Here is a 19,230-nt window from a genome sequence, read left to right as displayed (position 1 = left end):
TACACACATACAGGTAACTGCCAATGAAAAGGAAAAACTTAAGTAAATGAGGGATACAAAGTATATTGAAAGCAGGTGCTTACACACAGGTGTGGTTTCTGAGTTAATTAAGCAATTAAGCTCCATGCTTAGGGTCATCTATAAAAATGCCCAGTTACCCATTATTTTGGCTACCGTGGCTATAAGAGATCACTGTAGTTGTTTCCATGAACTTGTCCAGTCATTTTGTGTCGACATTTAGAAAAGTTTGCATAGAAAATAGATGCAGCATTTGCCTGCAAGAGTGCGTTTCGATTGAACTATCGTGTCCATAAAAACAGCTGGACGTAATGACGTCAGACCTAAAAAAACACTTGTCTCTAAAACCTAGTGTAGAATAAAAATGTAGTGGTTGAAGTGTTTCGATTACCCATTTAGACAAATTGCACATTATTAAAATCCAAATCAAATTTATTTGTCACATACACGTGGTTAGCAGGTGTTAATGCAAGGGTTAGCGAAATGCTTGTGCTTCTAGTTCCGACAATGCAGTAATAACCAACGAGTAATCTAACAGTTTCACAACAACTAGCTTATACACACAAGTGTAAAGGAATGAATACGAATACGTACATAAAAATATATGAATGAGTGATGCCTGAACGGCATAGGCAAGATGCAGTAGATGGTATCGAGTACAGTATATACATATGAGATGAGTAATGTAGGGTATGAAAACATTATATGAAGTGGCATTGTTTAAAGTGGCTAGTGATACATTACATCAAGTTGGCAAGATGCAGTAGATGGTATAGAGTACAGTTGGCGACAACCTGTATTCCCTCATGTCTCAGGTAGCCAGTATGGATAGAATGCAATAATTAACTATATTATCTGCCCTATTCTAATAATTATCATGTTCCAACGTAGCGCCACGGTCTGTGCCTTTGTGAAACTTACACTCCTGTAGATCTGAAATAATTGTGGTGAAACTTGCCAGCTAGCCAACCACAAAAGCAAAGTGAAGCAATTCAGGCAATCCTTGTCCTGCAAAGAAAATGTTTATAGTTGAAAAAATAGATTTTGCCCCCCGCGTACCTTGAAATTATTCAGCAATCATAATTTATTCAAAAAACAGTTTCCATCATAATTTGTCACATTTAAGGAAGTTTGACAAAAGAAAAATCCACCCACCCACCAAACAGATGAAAACGTATCCCATATGTGCCGTTTCCATTACACATCGCAATGAAAGAGGGGTCTCAAAGGAGCCTAGGGGGTTTAAAGGGTGTGAGTGTCTCGGTCACCAGATCTCAACCCAATTGAACACATGGGAAATTCTGGAACAGTGCCTGTGACAGCCATTTCCACCACCATCAACAAAACACCAAATGATGGAATTTATTCTAGAATATTAGTGTCACATCCCTCCAATAGAGCTCCAGACACTTGTAGAATCTATGCCAAGGTTCATTGTAGCTATTTTTAAAATATAACCTTTATTTAACCAGGCAAGTCAGTTAAGAACAAATTCTTATTTACAATGACAGCCTACCCCGGCCAAACCCGGACGACGCTGGGCCAATTGTGCGCCGCCCTATGGGACTCCCAATCACGGCCGATGTAATGCAGCATGGATTTGAACCAGAGACTACAGTGACGCCTCTTGCACTGAGATGCAGCATCTTAGACCACTGCGCCACTCGGGAGCCCAATTAACTTTTGACACTTTATGTTGGTGTTTTCTTTAGTTGTGCAGTTAACTGTAGAATTCAAATGTTTTTCAATGCATCCTTCCTTCATCAAGGTGATTTACTTGTATGTTCCTATATAAGACAGGTAAAAGCAATATGGTGGAGAATCATTGCTCCACATGAATGAGCTCTCACAGAAGAAAGTTCATTATTTTGGCTCAGGCTGTAGCCTATAACAGGAAGTTAGTGAAACTGGAAATAGAGGTGATGATTCCTTCCTTTGCTCTTTGATAGTGAAACACTGACATTGAGACCCAGTTGAGTCAGTGTCAACGTTTGCTATGCCATGTTTGCTGTCTGGATGCTGAATGCCGTGATGTCATGCCCATATCGTTTAACACTTGACTCTCACTCAAATCGTTTGGACTGTTCTACAAAAAGAAATGAGCGCATTAGATAACCACTTCAGCCTAGACCATTAAACACAAATTGGGATAAACGTAGGAATGTAATGATTCACCAATTCGCATCGGTTCCCGATTCAAATGTTTAAGATGTGACTGCATCGGTCCGCGGACTCCAAACCGATCCAAATGTAGCAAGCATCGGTCAGAAAATCAATTCAAACAATACGAATCGCCGATTCAAAAATTATATTTGCTCATATTACTTTATTTCTAACTTCCAGAAATACCTAATATTTTGTGACAACTGATGTGTTCTCTCCTTCAGTGTGGAACTAAGCATCACATCTCCAAGATGGCATAGCAGTTAGACGTCTTTTGTCCTCGTCTTGTCGTGTCCTGTATATTTACAACTTTCTTCGCATACCTTTTTTAATATATTTTTTTTTATTATTTTCCATAAACTCATCTTCAAAATACTCTCCTGCAACCCGCCTCACCAATTTATATTTAAAAAAAGGAAGTATTATTTACCTCAAATCTGTAATCCTCCATAGAAGCTAGCCAGAAGCTAATCCAGAAGCTAGCCAGAAGCTAGCCTGAAGCTAACCAGAAGCTAGTCAGAAGCTAGTCAGAAGCTAGTTAGCTTCTTTACTGGCTAATCGTTAGTATTCAGCTAACCACGGTTTGTGGTCATCAGCTATCCTTTAACTCGAAAATCTATCGGCAGTTTTGTACGGCGCGGCTCGGACCGGAACATGCCGGACCTATTTTTCTCTCCATGGCCCCGGATTTCAACCGCTAACTCTGGACATTTTATACCTGGATCTCGCAGCGGCTATCCGTGTGACTATCGGCTTACGTCGATTCCGGAGCAAACATCAATTACTCCGGAGCTAGCCAGCTGAAGAGTTCCATCAGTCACTCCGGGCTACAATCACCTATCCGGACCTGTTTTACTGCCAACGCGGAGCCCCACCGGGCCTTCACAACTGGACTACCGACATTATCTGCCCGAGGGAGTTATCCGGCTGGCTCCTCCGTCGCAACGTTACCTGAATGCCCATCTGCGGTCCGCTAATCGTTAGCTGATTATCGGGCCTCTATAACTATATCTATTGTTTTTTTTGCGAATTGGATTGATCCCCTCTATCACACGGAACCCCACTAATCCTACCGACGGAAACGCACGAGGTGGCTAAAAACAGACCTCCATCCTATGCTAGCTTGCTACAGATGGCCCAGCTAACTGTCTGAATCGCCGTGACCCCAACCAACCTCACTACTCACTGGACCCTTTTGATCACTCGACTAAGCATGCCTCTCTTTAATGTCAATATGCCTTGTCCATTGCTGTTCTGGTTAGTGTTTATTGGCTTATTTCACTGTAGAGCCTCTAGTCCTGCTCACTATACCTTATCCAACCTATTAGTTCCACCACCCACACATGCGATGACATCTCCTGGTTTCAATTATGTTTCTAGAGACAATATCTCTCTCATCATCACTCAATACCTAGGTTTACCTCCACTGTATTCACATCCTACCATACCTTTGTCTGTACATTATACCTTGAAGCTATTTCATCGCCCCCAGAAACCCCCTTTTACACTCTGTTCCAGACGTTCTAGACGACCAATTCTTATTGCTTTTAGCTGTACCCTTATCCTACTCCTCCTCTGTTCCTCTGGCGATGTAGAGGTGAATCCAGGCCCTGCAGTGCCTAGCTCCACTCCTATTCCCCAGGCGCTCTTTTTTGATGGCTTCTGTAACCGTAATAGCCTTGGTTTCATGCATGTTAACATTAGAAGCCTCCTCCCTAAGTTTGTTTTATTCACTGCTTTAGCACACTTTGCCAACCCGGATGTTCTAGCTGTGTCTGAATCCTGGCTTAGGAAGACCACCAAAAATTCTGACATTTTCATCCCAAACTACAATATTTTCAGACAAGATAGAACTGCTGCAATCTACTGCAAAGATAGCCTGCAGAGTTCTGTCCTACTATCCAGGTCTGTACCCAAACAATTTGAACTTCTACTTTTAAAAATCCACCTCTCTAAAAACAAGTCTCTCACCGTTGCCGCCTGCTATAGACCACCCTCTGCCCCCAGCTGTGCTCTGGACACCATATGTGAACTGATTGCCCCCCATCTATTTTCAGAGCTCGTGCTGCTAGGCGACCTAAACTGGAACATGCTTAACACCCCAGCCATCCTACAATCTAAGCATGATACCCTCAATCTCACACAAATTATCAATGAACCTACCAGGTACCTCCCCAAAGCCTTAAACACAAGCACCCTCATAGATATCATCCTAACCAACTTGCCCTCTAAATACACCTCTGCTGTCTTCAACCAAGATCTCAGCAATCACTGCCTCATTGCCTGCATCCGTAATGGGTCAGCGGTCAAATGACCTCCACTCATCACTGTCAAACGCTCCCTGAAACACTTCAGCGAGCAGGCCTTTCTAATCGACCTGGCCTGGGGTATCCTGGAAGGATATTGATCTCATCTCGTCAGTAGAGGATGCCTGGTTATTTTTTTTAAATGCCTTCCTAACCATCTTAAATAAGCATGCCCCATTCAAGAAATTTAGAACCAGGAACAGATATAGCCCTTGGTTCTCCCCAGACCTGACTGCCCTCAACCAACACAAAAACATCCTATGGCGTTCTGCATTAGCATCGAACAGCCCCTGTGATATGCAGCTGTTCAGGGAAGCTAGAAACCATTATACACAGAAAGTTAGAAAGTTAGAAAAGCCAAGGCTAGCTTTTTCAAGCAGAAATTTGCTTCCTGTAACACTAACTCAAAAAAGTTCTGGGACACTGTAAAGTCCATGGAGAATAAGAACACCTCCTCCCAGCTGCCCACTGCACTGAAGAAAGGAAACACTGTCACCACTGATAAATCCACTATAATTGAGAATTTCAATAAGCATTTTTCTACGGCTGGCCATGCTTTCCACCTGGCTACCCCTACCCCGGTCAACAGCACTGCACCCCCCACAGCAACTCGCCCAAGCCTTCCCCATTTCTCCTTCTCCCAAATCCAGTCAGCTGATGTTCTGAAAGAGCTGCACAATTTATTTCTAAAATTATCTGAAATAATTGCCAATAATTGCCACGAAATTGTTGCTTACCCCTATTACTAGCCTGTTCAACCTCGCTTTCGTGTCTTCTGAGATTCCCAAAGATTGGAAAGCAGCTGCGGTCATCCCCCTCTTCAAAGGGGGGGACACTCTTGACCCAAACTGCTACAGACCTATATCTATCCTACCCTGCCTTTCTAAGGTCTTCGAAAGCCAAGTCAACAAACAGATTACCGACCATTTTGAATCTCACCATACCTTCTCTGCTATGCAATCTGGTTTCAGAGCTGGTCATGGGTGCACCTCAGCCATGCTCAAGGTCCTAAACGATATCTTAACCGCCATCAATAAGAAACATTACTCTGCAGCCGTATTCATTGATCTGGCCAAGGCTTTCGACTCTGTCAATCACCACATCCTCATCGGCAGACTCGACAGCCTTGGTTTCTCAAATGATTGCCTCGCCTGGTTCACCAACTACTTCTCTGATAGAGTTCAGTGTGTCAAATCGGAGGGTCTGCTGTCCGGACCTCTGGCAGTCTCTATGGGGGTGCCACAGGGTTCAATTCTTGGACCGACTCTCTTCTCTGTATACATCAATGATGTCGCTCTTGCTGCCGGTGAGTCTCTGATCCACCTCTACGCAGACGACACCATTCTGTATACTTCTGGCCCTTCTTTGGACACTGTTAACAACCCTCCATGCAAGCTTCAATGCCATACAACTCTCCTTCCGTGGCCCCCAATTGCTCTTAAATACAAGTAAAACTAAATGCATGCTCTTCAACCGATCGCTGCATGTACCTGCCCGCCTGTCCAACATCACTACTCTGGACGGCTCTGACTTGGGAATACGTGGACAACTACAAATACCTAGGTGTCTGGTTAGATTGTAAACTCTCCTTCCAGACCCACATTAAACATCTCCAATCCAAAGTTAAATCTAGAATTGGCTTCCAATTTCGCAACAAAGCATCCTTCACTCATGCTGCCAAACATACCCTTGTAAAACTGACCATTCTACCAATCCTCGACTTCGGCGATGTCATTTACAAAATAGCCTCCAATACCCTACTCAACAAATTGGATTCAGTCTATCACAGTGCAATCCGTTTTGTCACCAAAGCCCCATATACTACCCACCATTGCGACCTGTACGCTCTCGTTGGCTGGCCCTCGCTTCATACTCGTCGCCAAACCCACTGGCTCCATGTCATCTACAAGACCGTGCTCGGTAAAGTGCCCCCTTATCTCAGCTCGCTGGTCACCATAGCATCACCCACCTGTAGCATGCGCTCCAGCAGGTATATCTCTCTGGTCAGCCCCAAAACCAATTATTTCTTTGGCCGCCTCTCCTTCCAGTTCTCTGCTGCCAATGACTGGAACGAACTACAAAAATCTCTGAAACTGGAAACACTTATCTCTCTCACTAGCTTTAAGCACCAACTGTCAGAGCAGCTCACAGATTACTGCACCTGTACATAGCCCACCTATAATTTAGCCCAAACAACTACCTCTTTCCCTACTGTATATTTTATTTTGCTCCTTTGCACCCCATTATTTTTATTTCTACTTTGCACATTCTTCCACTGCAAATCTTCCATTCCAGTGTTTTACTTGCTATATTGTATTTACTTTGCCACCATGGCCTTTTTTTGCCTTTACCTCCCTTATCTCACCTCATTTGCTCACATCGTATATAGACTTGTTTATACTGTATTATTGACTGTATGTTTGTTTTACTCCATGTGTAACTCTGTGTTGTTGTATGTGTCAAACTGCTTTGCTTTATCTTGGCCAGGTCGCAATTGTAAATGAGAACTTGTTCTCAACTTGCCTACCTGGTTAAATAAAGGTGAAATACATTTTTTTTTAAATTAATGTAACTGTGTTGACAGTCATTGATCTACAAGTAATTTTGCATTCTGAACAACCCCAGTCAATATCAGTATGCTGACCAACACATTTCTATGACATGGACTGACCAGGTGAACGCTATGATCCCTTTATGATGTCACCTGTTAAAAACAGTTCAAATCAGTGTAGGTGATGGGGAGGAGACATGTTAGAGAGATTTTTGAATGGGCTAGACAAAAGATTTAAGTGACTTTGAAAGGGGCATGGTAGTAGGTGCAGGCACACCGGTTTGAGCGTGTCAAGAACTGCAACTCTGCTGGGTTTTTCACACTCAACAGTTTCCTGTGTGTGTCAAGAATGGTCCACCACCAAAAAGGACAGCAAGCCAACTTGACACATCTGGGGGAAGCATTGGAGTCAACATGGGCCAGCATCCCTGTGGAACTAATGACACCTTGTAGAGTCCATGCCCTGACAAATTTAGGTGGTTATGAGCACAAAGGGGTGCAACTAAATATTAGGATGCTGTTCCTAATGTTTTGTACACTCAGTGTATATGGTAATTTTTAGATATACAGGGTAAAGTTGATCATTTCATAACGAGGAATCACTTGCGAGGCGCACTGCATGGACGAAGCGGGAGCAGAAACTAAGCTCACTTCCAACCATTTGATTTTGAGGTGGGGGTGAAATCTAAAGTTGTGCTATATATTCATTGGCTATGTCATATCTAATTTGTAAACGATAGATACATTACATTATAAGTTACTGGCTGTGTCCGAATACCCATACTAGTGTCCAACATACTTAATGTGAACCTAAATTATGTAAAGAAAGCAATCCAATGTTATTTGTTGCCTAGATTTTACTGCAAATGACACTCAAGTCTTGAGAAAAAAATGACACTAATATTACAGTTACCATGACCGCCTTTATAATAGAACACTTCTGAACACACATCTATTGCACTTGGGGAAAAAAATACTGTTCAATTCTCTGGCTAGCTAAAGGAGAATTCGATCCAGCTAGCAAGATGCTTAACAATGCTAATAATACTTGTGCCACCATACCGTCTCCCTCACCTCAAACTTTCCAAATGCCAGTTGTTTTTCGGTTACAGCTCATGAAGTAGGCTTCATAACATTCTCACCCCCGTCTCAGTCGTCAGGCTTCTCACCTACGGAACCCAAACCAGCTGCGCGCGTGCGCCATCGTGCTAAATGTATTTTGTCCCCCCACACCAAACGTGATCACGACACGCAGGTTAAAATAGCAAAAACTCTGAACCAATTATATTAATTTGGGGACAGGTCGAAAAGCATTAAACATGTATGGCAATTTAGCTAGTTAGCTTGCACTTGCTAGCTAATTTGTCCTGGGATATAAACATTGAGTTGTTATTTTACCTGAAATGCACTAGGTCCTCTACTCCAACAATTAATCCACACATAAAACGGCCAACCAAATAGTTTCTAAATATCTCTCCTCCTTCCAGGCTTTTTCATCTTTGAACTTATATGGTGATTGGCATCTAAACTTTCATAGTATTACCACGACTACTGGCAAAACAGTTCGTCTTTCAATCACCCACGTGCGTATAACCAATGAGATGGTACGTGGGTACCTGCTTCTATAAACCAATGAGAAGATGGGAGAGGCAGGACTTTCAGCTCGATCTGCATCAGAAGCCCTTGGCGACGCAGACACTCGTTGATGCGCAATAATTGAATAACATGGATTTCTAAATGTATTTTGCTACGCACGTGACGTGTCCGGTCTGGTCAGCATGTAATAATGTTACCTCTTCGTTATCATTCAGGGGACGGTCTGCTGTAAATGGCAAGCTTCATTTCCAGAGCGTTCGCTGATGCTGTAACTAGTAAATTGGTTGTCTCTTCTCTCAGGTGCTGTGCTGCATTTTGTTGTTGTGGTCGATTGGCTGAGCATTGTATAGTATTGCTCCAAACGCGCATCACTCGTTCGCTTACAGCCAGTAGTGATCCTCCACCCCCCCTTCAAAAAACCTTTCTCATCGGATCTACACAAATCACGGTCACCTATTTTGGATTTAAAAACGGCCAATTTCGCCGAAAGGTGACTAGTTTGTATCCCTGTCATGTGTTTTGCTCCCAAGATCGTTATGTTTTGGTCAAGTGTTTTGATGTCTGTAATTTTTGGAGTCAATGTAGAATTGTGCCCTCTGGTTGCCCTTTTTGGTCTACCACCTACTGACTTAATGGTGTGCAAACTAGTTTAGGATGCACTTGCTTTCTCTACTATCCTCGCCAAGAGATGTATAGTTCTTGAGTGGTAAAACGTCCACTCTCCATTGCACGGTCGATGACTGCACAATTTGATTCACTTTATTAAAACTAGAAGAAAATATGTTGTACTTTAAAAATGATGCATTTCATTCCACCTGGGGAACTTTTATAGACCTTCTAGAAGGGCCAGACCTTCTGTTCTTTATTTTTAAATATTTGATATGCATCCATTGTGTGTGGATGGCTTGATCCTGCTAATAAAATCTGTTACCATACCTGTCCGTATACCTCTGAGTTGTGCTTCTAGGATGGGTGCCGAGGGCACCAAGACAATCCTTTCATTGGGGTTGGGTGGAGGTCGGGGGAGAGAGAATGTGCACCCCTTTGGGTTCCCAGGGCCAGAGTTTTAAAGCATTTCGCCCAACAATGTAAAAATGTGCTTGTCCTTGAATGTACACTGAACAAAAATATAAACGCAACATATAAAGTGTTGGGCCCATGTTTCATGAGCTGAAATAAAAGATCACAGAAATTGTACTTATGCACAAAAAGCTTATTTCTCTCAAATTCTGAGCACAAATGTTTGCATCCCTGTAAGTGAGCATTTCCCCTTTGCCGAGATTATCCATTCACCTGTATGTGTGGCATATCAGGAAGCTGATTAAGCAGCATGATCATTACACAGGTGCACCTTGTGCCTGAGACAATAAAAAGCCACTAAAATGTGCAGTTCTCACACAACACAATGCCAGATGTCTCAAGTTGAGGGAGCATGCAATTGGCATGCTGACTGCAGGAATGTTCACCTGCATTGTTGCCAGATAATTGAATGTTCATTTCTCTACCATAAGCCATCTCCCAACTTTGTTTTAGAGAATTTGCCAGTATGTCCAACCGGCCTCACAACCACAAACCACGTGTATGGCATCATGTGCGCGAGCGGTTTGCTGATGTCAATGGCAGGCTATGGCCACAATTGCATTTTATCGATGGCAACCTGAATGCACAATTCATCTGCTGCAATCACTTATTGTTTCAGCATGATAAAGACACAGCCCCATGTGACAAGGATCTGTACACAATTCCTGGAAGCTGAAAATGTCCCAGTTCTTCGATGGCCTGCATAGTCACCAGACATGTCACCAGACATGTCACCCATTGAGCATGTTTGGGATGCTCTGGATCGACGTGTATGACAGCGTGTTCCAGTTCCCGCCAATATCCAGCAACTTCGGACACAACAATTGAAGAGGAGTGGGACAACATTCCACAGGTCACAATCAACAGCCTGATCAACTATGTACGAAGGAGTTGTGTTGCGCTGAATGAGGCAAATGGTGGTCACACAGATACTGACTGGTTTTCTGATCAACTCCCATATCTTTTTTTTGAAGGATGCATATCTGTATTCCCAGTCATGTGAAACCCATAGATTAGGGCCTAATGTATTCATTTAAATTGACTGATTTCCTTATATGAACTGCAACTCAAAATCTTTGAAATTGATGTTGCATTTATATTTTTGTTCAGAACAAACAACTTTTTCTCTTAGTTAACTTCAACGAATCACGACCCGCCATAGGATATCAACAGTGACAACAGTTGGCTGCTATTTACAGTGCATTCAGAAAGTATTCCTACTCCTACTTCCACATTTTGTTTTTACAGCCAGAATTCAAAATGGATTAAATATGTGTTTTCCTCACCCGTTTACACACAATGCCTCATGACGACAAAGTGAAAACATGTCTAGATTTTTTTGTGCAAGTTGATTGCAAATTAAATACAGAAAATCGAATTTACATAATTATTCACACACCTGAGTCAATACTTTGTAGAAGCACCTTTGGCAGCAATTACAGCTGTGAGTCTTTCTGGGTGAGTCTAAGACCTTTCCACAACTGGATTGTGCAACATTTGCTCATTATATTTTTCAAAATTCTTCAAGCTCGGTCAAATTTGGTTGTTGATCATTGTTAAACAACCATTTTCAAGTCTTGCTATAGATTTAAGATGATTTGTTAAGTCAAAACGGTAACTCAGCCATTCAGGCACATTCACTGACTTCTTGGTAAGCAACTCTGTTCCGCGGGTGATGTGGAGGTAAACCCAGGCCCTGCATGTCCCCAGGCACCCTCATTTGTTGACTTCTGTGATCGAAAAAGCCTTTGTTTCATGCATGTCAACATCAGAAGCCTCCTCCCTAAGTTTGTTTTACTCACTGCTTTAGCACACTCTGCTAACCCTGATGTCCTTGCTGTGTCTGAATCCTGGCTCAGGAAGGCCACCAAAAATTCAGAGATTTCCATACCCAACTATAACATCTTCCGTCAAGATAGAACTGCCAAAGGGGGCGGAGTTGCAGTTTACTGCAGAGATAGCCTGCAAAGTAATGTCATACTTTCCAGGTCCATACCCAAACAGTTCGAACTACTAATTTTGAAAATTACTCTCTCCAGAAATAAGTCTCTCACGGTTGCCGCCTGCTACCGACCCCCCTCAGCTCCCAGCTGTGCCCTGGACACCATTTGTGAATTGATCGCCCCCCATCTAGCTTCAGAGTTTGTTCTGTTAGGTGACCTAAACTGGGATATGCTTAACACCTCGCCAGTCCTACAATCTAAGCTAGATGCCCTCAATCTCACACAAATCATCAAGGAAACCACCAGGTACAACCCTAACTCTGCAAACAAGGGCACCCTCATAGACGTCATCCTGACCAACTGGCCCTCCAAATACACCTCCGCTGTCTTCAACCAGGATCTCAGCGATCACTGCCTCATTGCCTGTATCCGCTACGGAGCCGCAGTCAAACGACCACCTCTCATCACTGTCAAACGCTCCCTAAAACACTTCTGTGAGCAGGCCTTTCTAATCGACCTGGCCCGGGTATCCTGGAAGGACATTGACCTCATCCCGTCAGTTGAGGATGCCTGGTCATTCTTTAAAAGTAACTTCCTCACCATTTTAGATAAGCATGCTCCGTTCAAAAAATGCAGAACTAAGAACATATACAGCCCTTGGTTCACCCCAGACCTGACTGCCCTCGACCAGCAAAAACATCCTGTGGCGGACTGCAATAGCATCGAATAGTCCCCGTGATATGCAACTGTTCAGGGAAGTCCGGAACCAATACACGCAGTCAGTCAGGAAAGCTAAGGCCAGCTTCTTCAGGCAGAAGTTTGCATCCTGTAGCTCCAACTCCCAAAAGTTCTGGGACACCGTGAAGTCCATGGAGAACAAGAGCACCTCCTCCCAGCTGCCCACTGCACTGAGGCTAGGTAACACGGTCACCACTGATAAATCCATGATTATCGAAAACTTCAATAAGCATTTCTCAACGGCTGGCCATGCCTTCCGCCTGGCTACTTCAACCTCGGCCAACAGCTCCGCCCCCCCCGCAGCTCCTCGCCCAAGCCTCTCCAGGTTCTCCTTTAACCAAATCCAGATAGCAGATGTTCTGAAAGAGCTGCAAAACCTGGACCCGTACAAATCAGCTGGGCTTGACAATCTGGACCCTCTATTTCTGAAACTATCTGCCACCATTGTCGCAACCCCTATTACCAGCCTGTTCAACCTCTCTTTCATATCGTCTGAGATCCCCAAGGATTGGAAAGCTGCCGCAGTCATCCCCCTCTTCAAAGGGGGAGACACCCTGGACCCAAACTGTTACAGACCTATATCCATCCTGCCCTGCCTATCTAAGGTCTTCGAAAGCCAAGTCAACAAACAGGTCACTGACCATCTCGAATCCCACCGCACCTTCTCCGCTGTGCAATCTGGTTTCCGAGCCGGTCATGGGTGCACCTCAGCCACACTCAAGGTACTCAACGATATCATAACCGCCATCGATAAAAGACAGTACTGTGCAGCCGTCTTCATCGACCTTGCCAAGGCTTTCGACTCTGTCAATCACCATATTCTTATCGGCAGACTCAGGAGCCTCGGTTTTTCGGATGACTGCCTTGCCTGGTTCACCAATTACTTTGCAGACAGAGTTCAGTGCGTCAAATCGGAGGGCATGCTGTCTGGTCCTCTGGCAGTCTCTATGGGGGTGCCACAGGGTTCAATTCTCGGGCCGACTCTTTTCTCTGTGTATATCAATGATGTTGCTCTTGCTGCGGGCGATTCCCTGATCCACCTCTACGCAGACGACACCATTCTATATACCTTCGGCCCGTCTTTGGACACTGTGCTATCTAACCTCCAAACAAGCTTCAATGCCATACAACACTCCTTCCGTGGCCTCCAACTGCTCTTAAACGCTAGTAAAACCAAATGCATGCTTTTCAACCGGTCGCTGCCTGCACCCGCATGCCCGACTAGCATCACCACCCTGGATGGTTCCGACCTAGAATATGTGGACGTCTATAAGTACCTAGGTGTCTGGCTAGACTGCAAACTCTCCTTCCAGACTCATATCAAACATCTCCAATCGAAAATCAAATCAAGAGTCGGCTTTCTATTCCGCAACAAAGCCTCCTTCACTCACGCCGCCAAGCTTACCCTAGTAAAACTGACTATCCTACCGATCCTCGACTTCGGCGATGTCATCTACAAAATGGCTTCCAACACTCTACTCAGCAAACTGGATGCAGTCTATCACAGTGCCATCCGTTTCGTCACTAAGGCACCTTATACCACCCACCACTGCGACTTGTATGCTCTAGTCGGCTGGCCCTCACTACATATTCGTCGCCAGACCCACTGGCTCCAGGTCATCTACAAGTCCATGCTAGGTAAAGCTCCGCCTTATCTCAGCTCACTGGTCACGATGGCAACACCCATCCGTAGCACGCGCTCCAGCAGGTGTATCTCACTGATCATCCCTAAAGCCAACACCTCATTTGGCCGCCTTTCGTTCCAGTACTCTGCTGCCTGTGACTGGAACGAATTGCAAAAATCGCTGAAGTTGGAGACTTTTATCTCCCTCACCAACTTCAAACATCAGCTATCTGAGCAGCTAACCGATCGCTGCAGCTGTACATAGTCTATTGGTAAATAGCCCACCCTTTTTCACCTACCTCATCCCCATACTGTTTTTATTTATTAACTTTTCTGCTCTTTTGCACACCAATATCTCTACCTGTACATGACCATCTGATCATTCATCACTCCAGTGTTAATCTGCAAAATTGTAATTATTTGCCTACCTCCTCATGCCTTTTGCACACATTGTATATAGACTCCCCCTTTGGTTTCTACTGTGTTATTGACTTGTTAATTGTTTACTCCATGTGTAACTCTTTGTTGTCTGCTCACACTGCTATGCTTTATCTTGGCCAGGTCGCAGTTGCAAATGAGAACTTGTTCTCAACTAGCCTACCTGGTTAAATAAAGGTGAAATATATATATATTTTTTTTTAACTCCAGTGTATATTTGGCCTTGTGTTTTCAGTTAATAATCTCCCAGTTTCTGGAGGAAAGCAGATTGGTTTTCATCTTTTGCCTGTGCTTAGCTACATTCCATACATTGTTTTATCCTGAAAAATGACCCAGTCCTTAATGATTACAAGCATACCCATAACATGATGCAGCCACCACTATGCTTCAACATATGGAGAGTGGTAGTCAGTAATGTGTTGGATTGGATTTGCTCCAAACATAAACACTTTATTCAAGGCAAGAAATGTATTGCTTTGCCACATTTTTTGCCATTTTACTTTCGTGCCTTGTTGCAAACAGGAAGCATGTTTTGGAATAGTTTTATTCTTTACAGGCTTCCTTTTCACTCTGTCAATTAGGTTAGTGTTGTGGAGTAACTACAATGTTGTTGATCCATCCTAATTTTTCTTCTATCACAGCCATTAAACTCTAAATGTTTGAAAGTCACTATTGGGCTCATGGTGAAATCCTTGAGCGGTTTCCTTCCTCTCCGTCAACTGAGTTAGGAAGGATGCCTGTATCTTTGTAGTGACTGGGTGTATTGATACACCATCCAAAGTGTAATTAATAACTTCACCATGCTCAACAGGATATTCAATGTCCGCTTATATTTATTTCCCATCTACCGATAGGTGTCCTTCTTTGCGAGTCATTGGAAAACCTCCCTCGTCTTTGTGGTTGAAATTCACTGCTCGACTGAGGGACCTTACAGAATTTTCTGTGTGGGGTACAGAGAGGAGTTAAGCACATTTTGACTCCTGAACTTATTTAGGCTTGCCATAACAAAGGGGTTGAATACTTATGGACTCGAGACATTTCAGCATTACATTTTTTGTTAATTTGTAAAAATGTCTAAAACAATTCCGCTAAACTTTTTTTATTTTTTATTCTGGCTGTAACAACAAAATTTGGAAAATGTCAAGGGATGTGAATACTTTCTGAAGCCACTGTTTGTGATAGTTTGACTTTCAAATCCATGTATTGGTGTGTGGCCAGCGACCTTCATAGAGAAACCGCCCCGAATTATCCGTTCCATTTGAGAAAGAAATTGATTCCTGCGTTCTAAGTCCTGCGACCCTCAGCGCTAATGACAAAATCAACAGTACAAAACCAAATATATTGATCTGTTTTAAAAGGGATATTTATGCTTTTAGCATTTTAGACCTAATTTCCCACTTACTTTTAGTGTTAAAGCATCCTCCAGACAGGAGGATGGAAAGATCCATTCCTGAGATTTCTTTGGCTGGCTTAGTTGCTTGCACGAGCCATATAGTGGTAGTGCCCAGACTCACCCAAATACACGCTTCAAAACATCTCCACATAAAATTCTATTGTCTTTTATGTTTTTGGGGGGCCTGTCAATGTGCGATTTGTTTCTTTCTGCAAACATTCGCAATTATGATTTTGAAGAAAACGGACTAGCTACTTCAGCTGAAGTATGTTGTTCCACTCACGTGAGCAACAAGTCTGACACTCCGGAGTAGGTGGCATCTCTCGCTTGTCAACGGAGCGCGTGGCTATACATACAGAAATATGAACAAGGCAAACTAGCTGCATTTCACTAGTTATAATAGGGATAAGGATACGGATAGCCTAGATGTCGAAGGTACATAGGTAGATGGATTGCTAAAGTAGTAGTGTATAACATGTTTATATGTTCATTTACTTATTCAAAAGTGTATTTTTCTATTAGTTGTATGTATGAGTGTTTACTTTTATTACCTTCATTACAAATTAATTGTCTACAACACATACTTGCAGTGTTGTCTTTATTTGGGAACATGTTTGTGTGTCAAAAAACAAGCTTTATTTGGGAACATGTTGAAGAACAAGTAACTGTTGTTCACATACTCATAGGCAGTTATACACCTTATACTTACATGGTTATAGCCATAGATGTGTAATAAAACTTGGTATCATTACGTGTTCAGTCTTTATACATTCTTGAGAATCAAGTGGTTCAGAGAACCAGATGTGTGTCCTCAGACTGCTTAAATCTAACTCCTGAAGGTGAAGGATACTTTCTACAGATTGCCTCAGCGACGCAGGACAGCTTTACTCGTCCGTTACCTTTTCCAGGCTTCTCCCTTGAGTGCCCATTCCATCACAATATTGACTATGGAATGGGGAAAGATCAATATGGGATTATAGGGCACATAATATATTGAAATGTATCTCTATACTGTACATTATTGATAACTTCAATTTAAAATGATCTTGATACGGGCTGGGAAATCTGTATGATCTGTCACACAGACTTGTGCTGTTCCCGACACCATAAGTGTCTTTGTGTCAAAGTGACTCTCTTTCTGGGTGCTGTTGCTGGTCTGCCAGATCACCTGTTGCCATTTCCCCCAGTGCTGTCTCAGCTTCTATCTGTCAAGGCTCTTCGTCAGCATATTCTGGCTCATATAAATTATGGTTCTGCAAAGTATGCATCCTCTTCAGGCTCGCCGCTGTCTGACTTAGACATGCTTTGATTTAATCATTTTGGGTGGTGTAGCGCTTGAAAGCCGTGTCTGCCCTGCGCCAACCTCAAAACCAGGCTCGTGGAATTTGGAGGTGTGGCCAAGAGAGACTAACAGTGCGCGGATGAAGTAGTGACGTAGAAAGAAAGACAAGTGCAAAACAGGAACTAAAAAGTTGGGAGTTATACAGATTTATGCTCGTAATAGTGGAAACAATCAAGTATTTTGATATTGATGTGGGTATAGCCCACAAAGACATGAGTTGGCTGTAGAGTTTCTTGTGGGACGTTTTGAAGCACATTTTTGGGGGTGAGTCTGGCCACTACCACAATATGCAAGCAACTAAGCCAGCCAAAGAAATCTCAGGAATGGACGTCTGACCAAATCAACTGTCTGGATGCTGCTTCAACACTGAAAGTAAGTGGAAAATTAGATCTAAAATGCCAAAAAAATGAAATGTCCCTTTAAGCAATTGATCTTGTCATCATGTTGACTATAAACTTGTTTACTAACATCACCAATCTGAGGTAAAAAGGATGTGTAATTCCTCCCAATTTGATGTGTTCAAGCATCAGCTTGTGTTATAGTAACATACCGTCCGCATCATGGTAAGTAGAATAATATGCATTGCCATATCTTCATTTAGGACGACAGTAAATGAAGCAAAACCACAGATTGTAAATAATCACATTTTTTCTCACTAGTTGAACCATCTAGAGATTTAAAAAAATGCTCCTAAGCACAATTTAACCAGGCAGTTCCCAAACTGCAGGTTTAAAGCTTATTTCCTGCAATTCCACACCTTTTGCCATGGGGTGCAACATTGTTTTCACCATTAAAGCAACATTTCATGCAATTCTATACATTTCGCAAAGTCTAATGTGCATTCATGTGATATTTGAGTGACAAAATGTACAATAATATCTATTGGTCTGGACATTTCTGACAAGTTATAAGGTATGCAATGACTAACATTCACTACCCAATTTCGAAATTGCACCTTGTGCATTTCACTATTACAAGTTTCAAGAGTAAGTTTAAAGCAGGACTGAGTTTATTGGAGTTTCTTGGTGTAACCACTGGTCTAGACTAGATCGTCCGTAGGGTCTGTGCAGCAGGCTGAACGTTTGAGGTCCCTGGTAAGTAATGGTCTGACTAGACAATATGTTTAATAGCTTGCCAAGCACTAGCTAGCTGACTAGTCTCTGGTCTGCAAGGCAGGTAGCTAGGTAACTATACTTTACTAGTTATATATTTTTATCTTATCTGACTTACCACAGCTGAAGTTCCTTCTGGGAAGATATAACGTTACATGTCCTAATTCTATTTTAACGTTAGCTAGCATGCATCTTAGCTAGCTCGCTACTTAGCTGGTTAAAAGGGTTTTGGTTTTTCCGACAATAGTGAAACAGGTCTGTGTTTTTCACTTTATTTAATCATTTGTTCACAATGGAGTACACTAACCTGTAACTTATTCTTTTTTGTAAAAAATCCAGAAATTAGCTGGCGATGGGGATCTCAGAATCAAAACAATGCAGAAGTCCTCTCTGGAAGTGGAATAACGTCACTACCGGCAACCGATTTACTTAAATTCATCCGAGTGTCGCTTGCATTGTGGTCAATGCAAACAGGGGTACTTGGGACGTCCCTAACCCATTGAAGTGGACATTTCAAAAGGTTAGGGTTATGTAAGGTTTCTGTTCATGGTTAAGGTTAGGATAAGGGTAGTGATTAAGGTTTAGGGCACGTGTCAAATTCATTCCACAAGGGCCGAGTGTCTGAGGGTTTTCTTTCCTCCATTGTACTTTATTGATTAATTATGGTAACTAATTAGTAAGGAACTCCCCTCACCTGGGTGTCGACAGCTTAATTGAAAGGAAAAAACAAAAACAAGCAGACACTTGGCCTCTCCATGGAATGAGTTTGATTCCCCTAGTTTAGGGTTTAGGGTAGGATCCCGCATAGCTCTAACCCTTGCATTATGGTGACATTCGTTTAATGCAGGGCATTTTAGAATATTGTTAACCTTAATGCTGTGCATCAGTGACTTTTATGTATGTGGTTGTGTGTGCCTTCAAAGATT

The 19,230-nt window shown here is 42.8% G+C and overlaps 1 protein-coding gene across 2 annotated transcripts in view; it reads right to left on the bottom strand.

Moving 5' to 3' along the window:
* hmg20a (high mobility group 20A) overlaps window positions 1–18,736 on the bottom strand; it is a 29,236-nt gene extending 10,500 nt beyond the window's left edge. For both annotated transcript variants that reach the window (XM_020456773.2, XM_020456774.2), the window contains exon 1: window positions 18,612–18,736. The gene's annotated coding sequence lies outside the window, so the exon portion shown is untranslated. The remainder of the gene's footprint in view (window positions 1–18,611) is intronic.
* Window positions 18,737–19,230: the final 494 nt, after the last annotated feature.

The sequence above is a fragment of the Oncorhynchus kisutch genome, linkage group LG22 (assembly GCF_002021735.2).
Source record: "Oncorhynchus kisutch isolate 150728-3 linkage group LG22, Okis_V2, whole genome shotgun sequence".
NCBI classification, from domain to species: Eukaryota; Metazoa; Chordata; class Actinopteri; order Salmoniformes; family Salmonidae; genus Oncorhynchus; species Oncorhynchus kisutch.
This window is presented reverse-complemented; position numbering and strand designations above follow the sequence as displayed.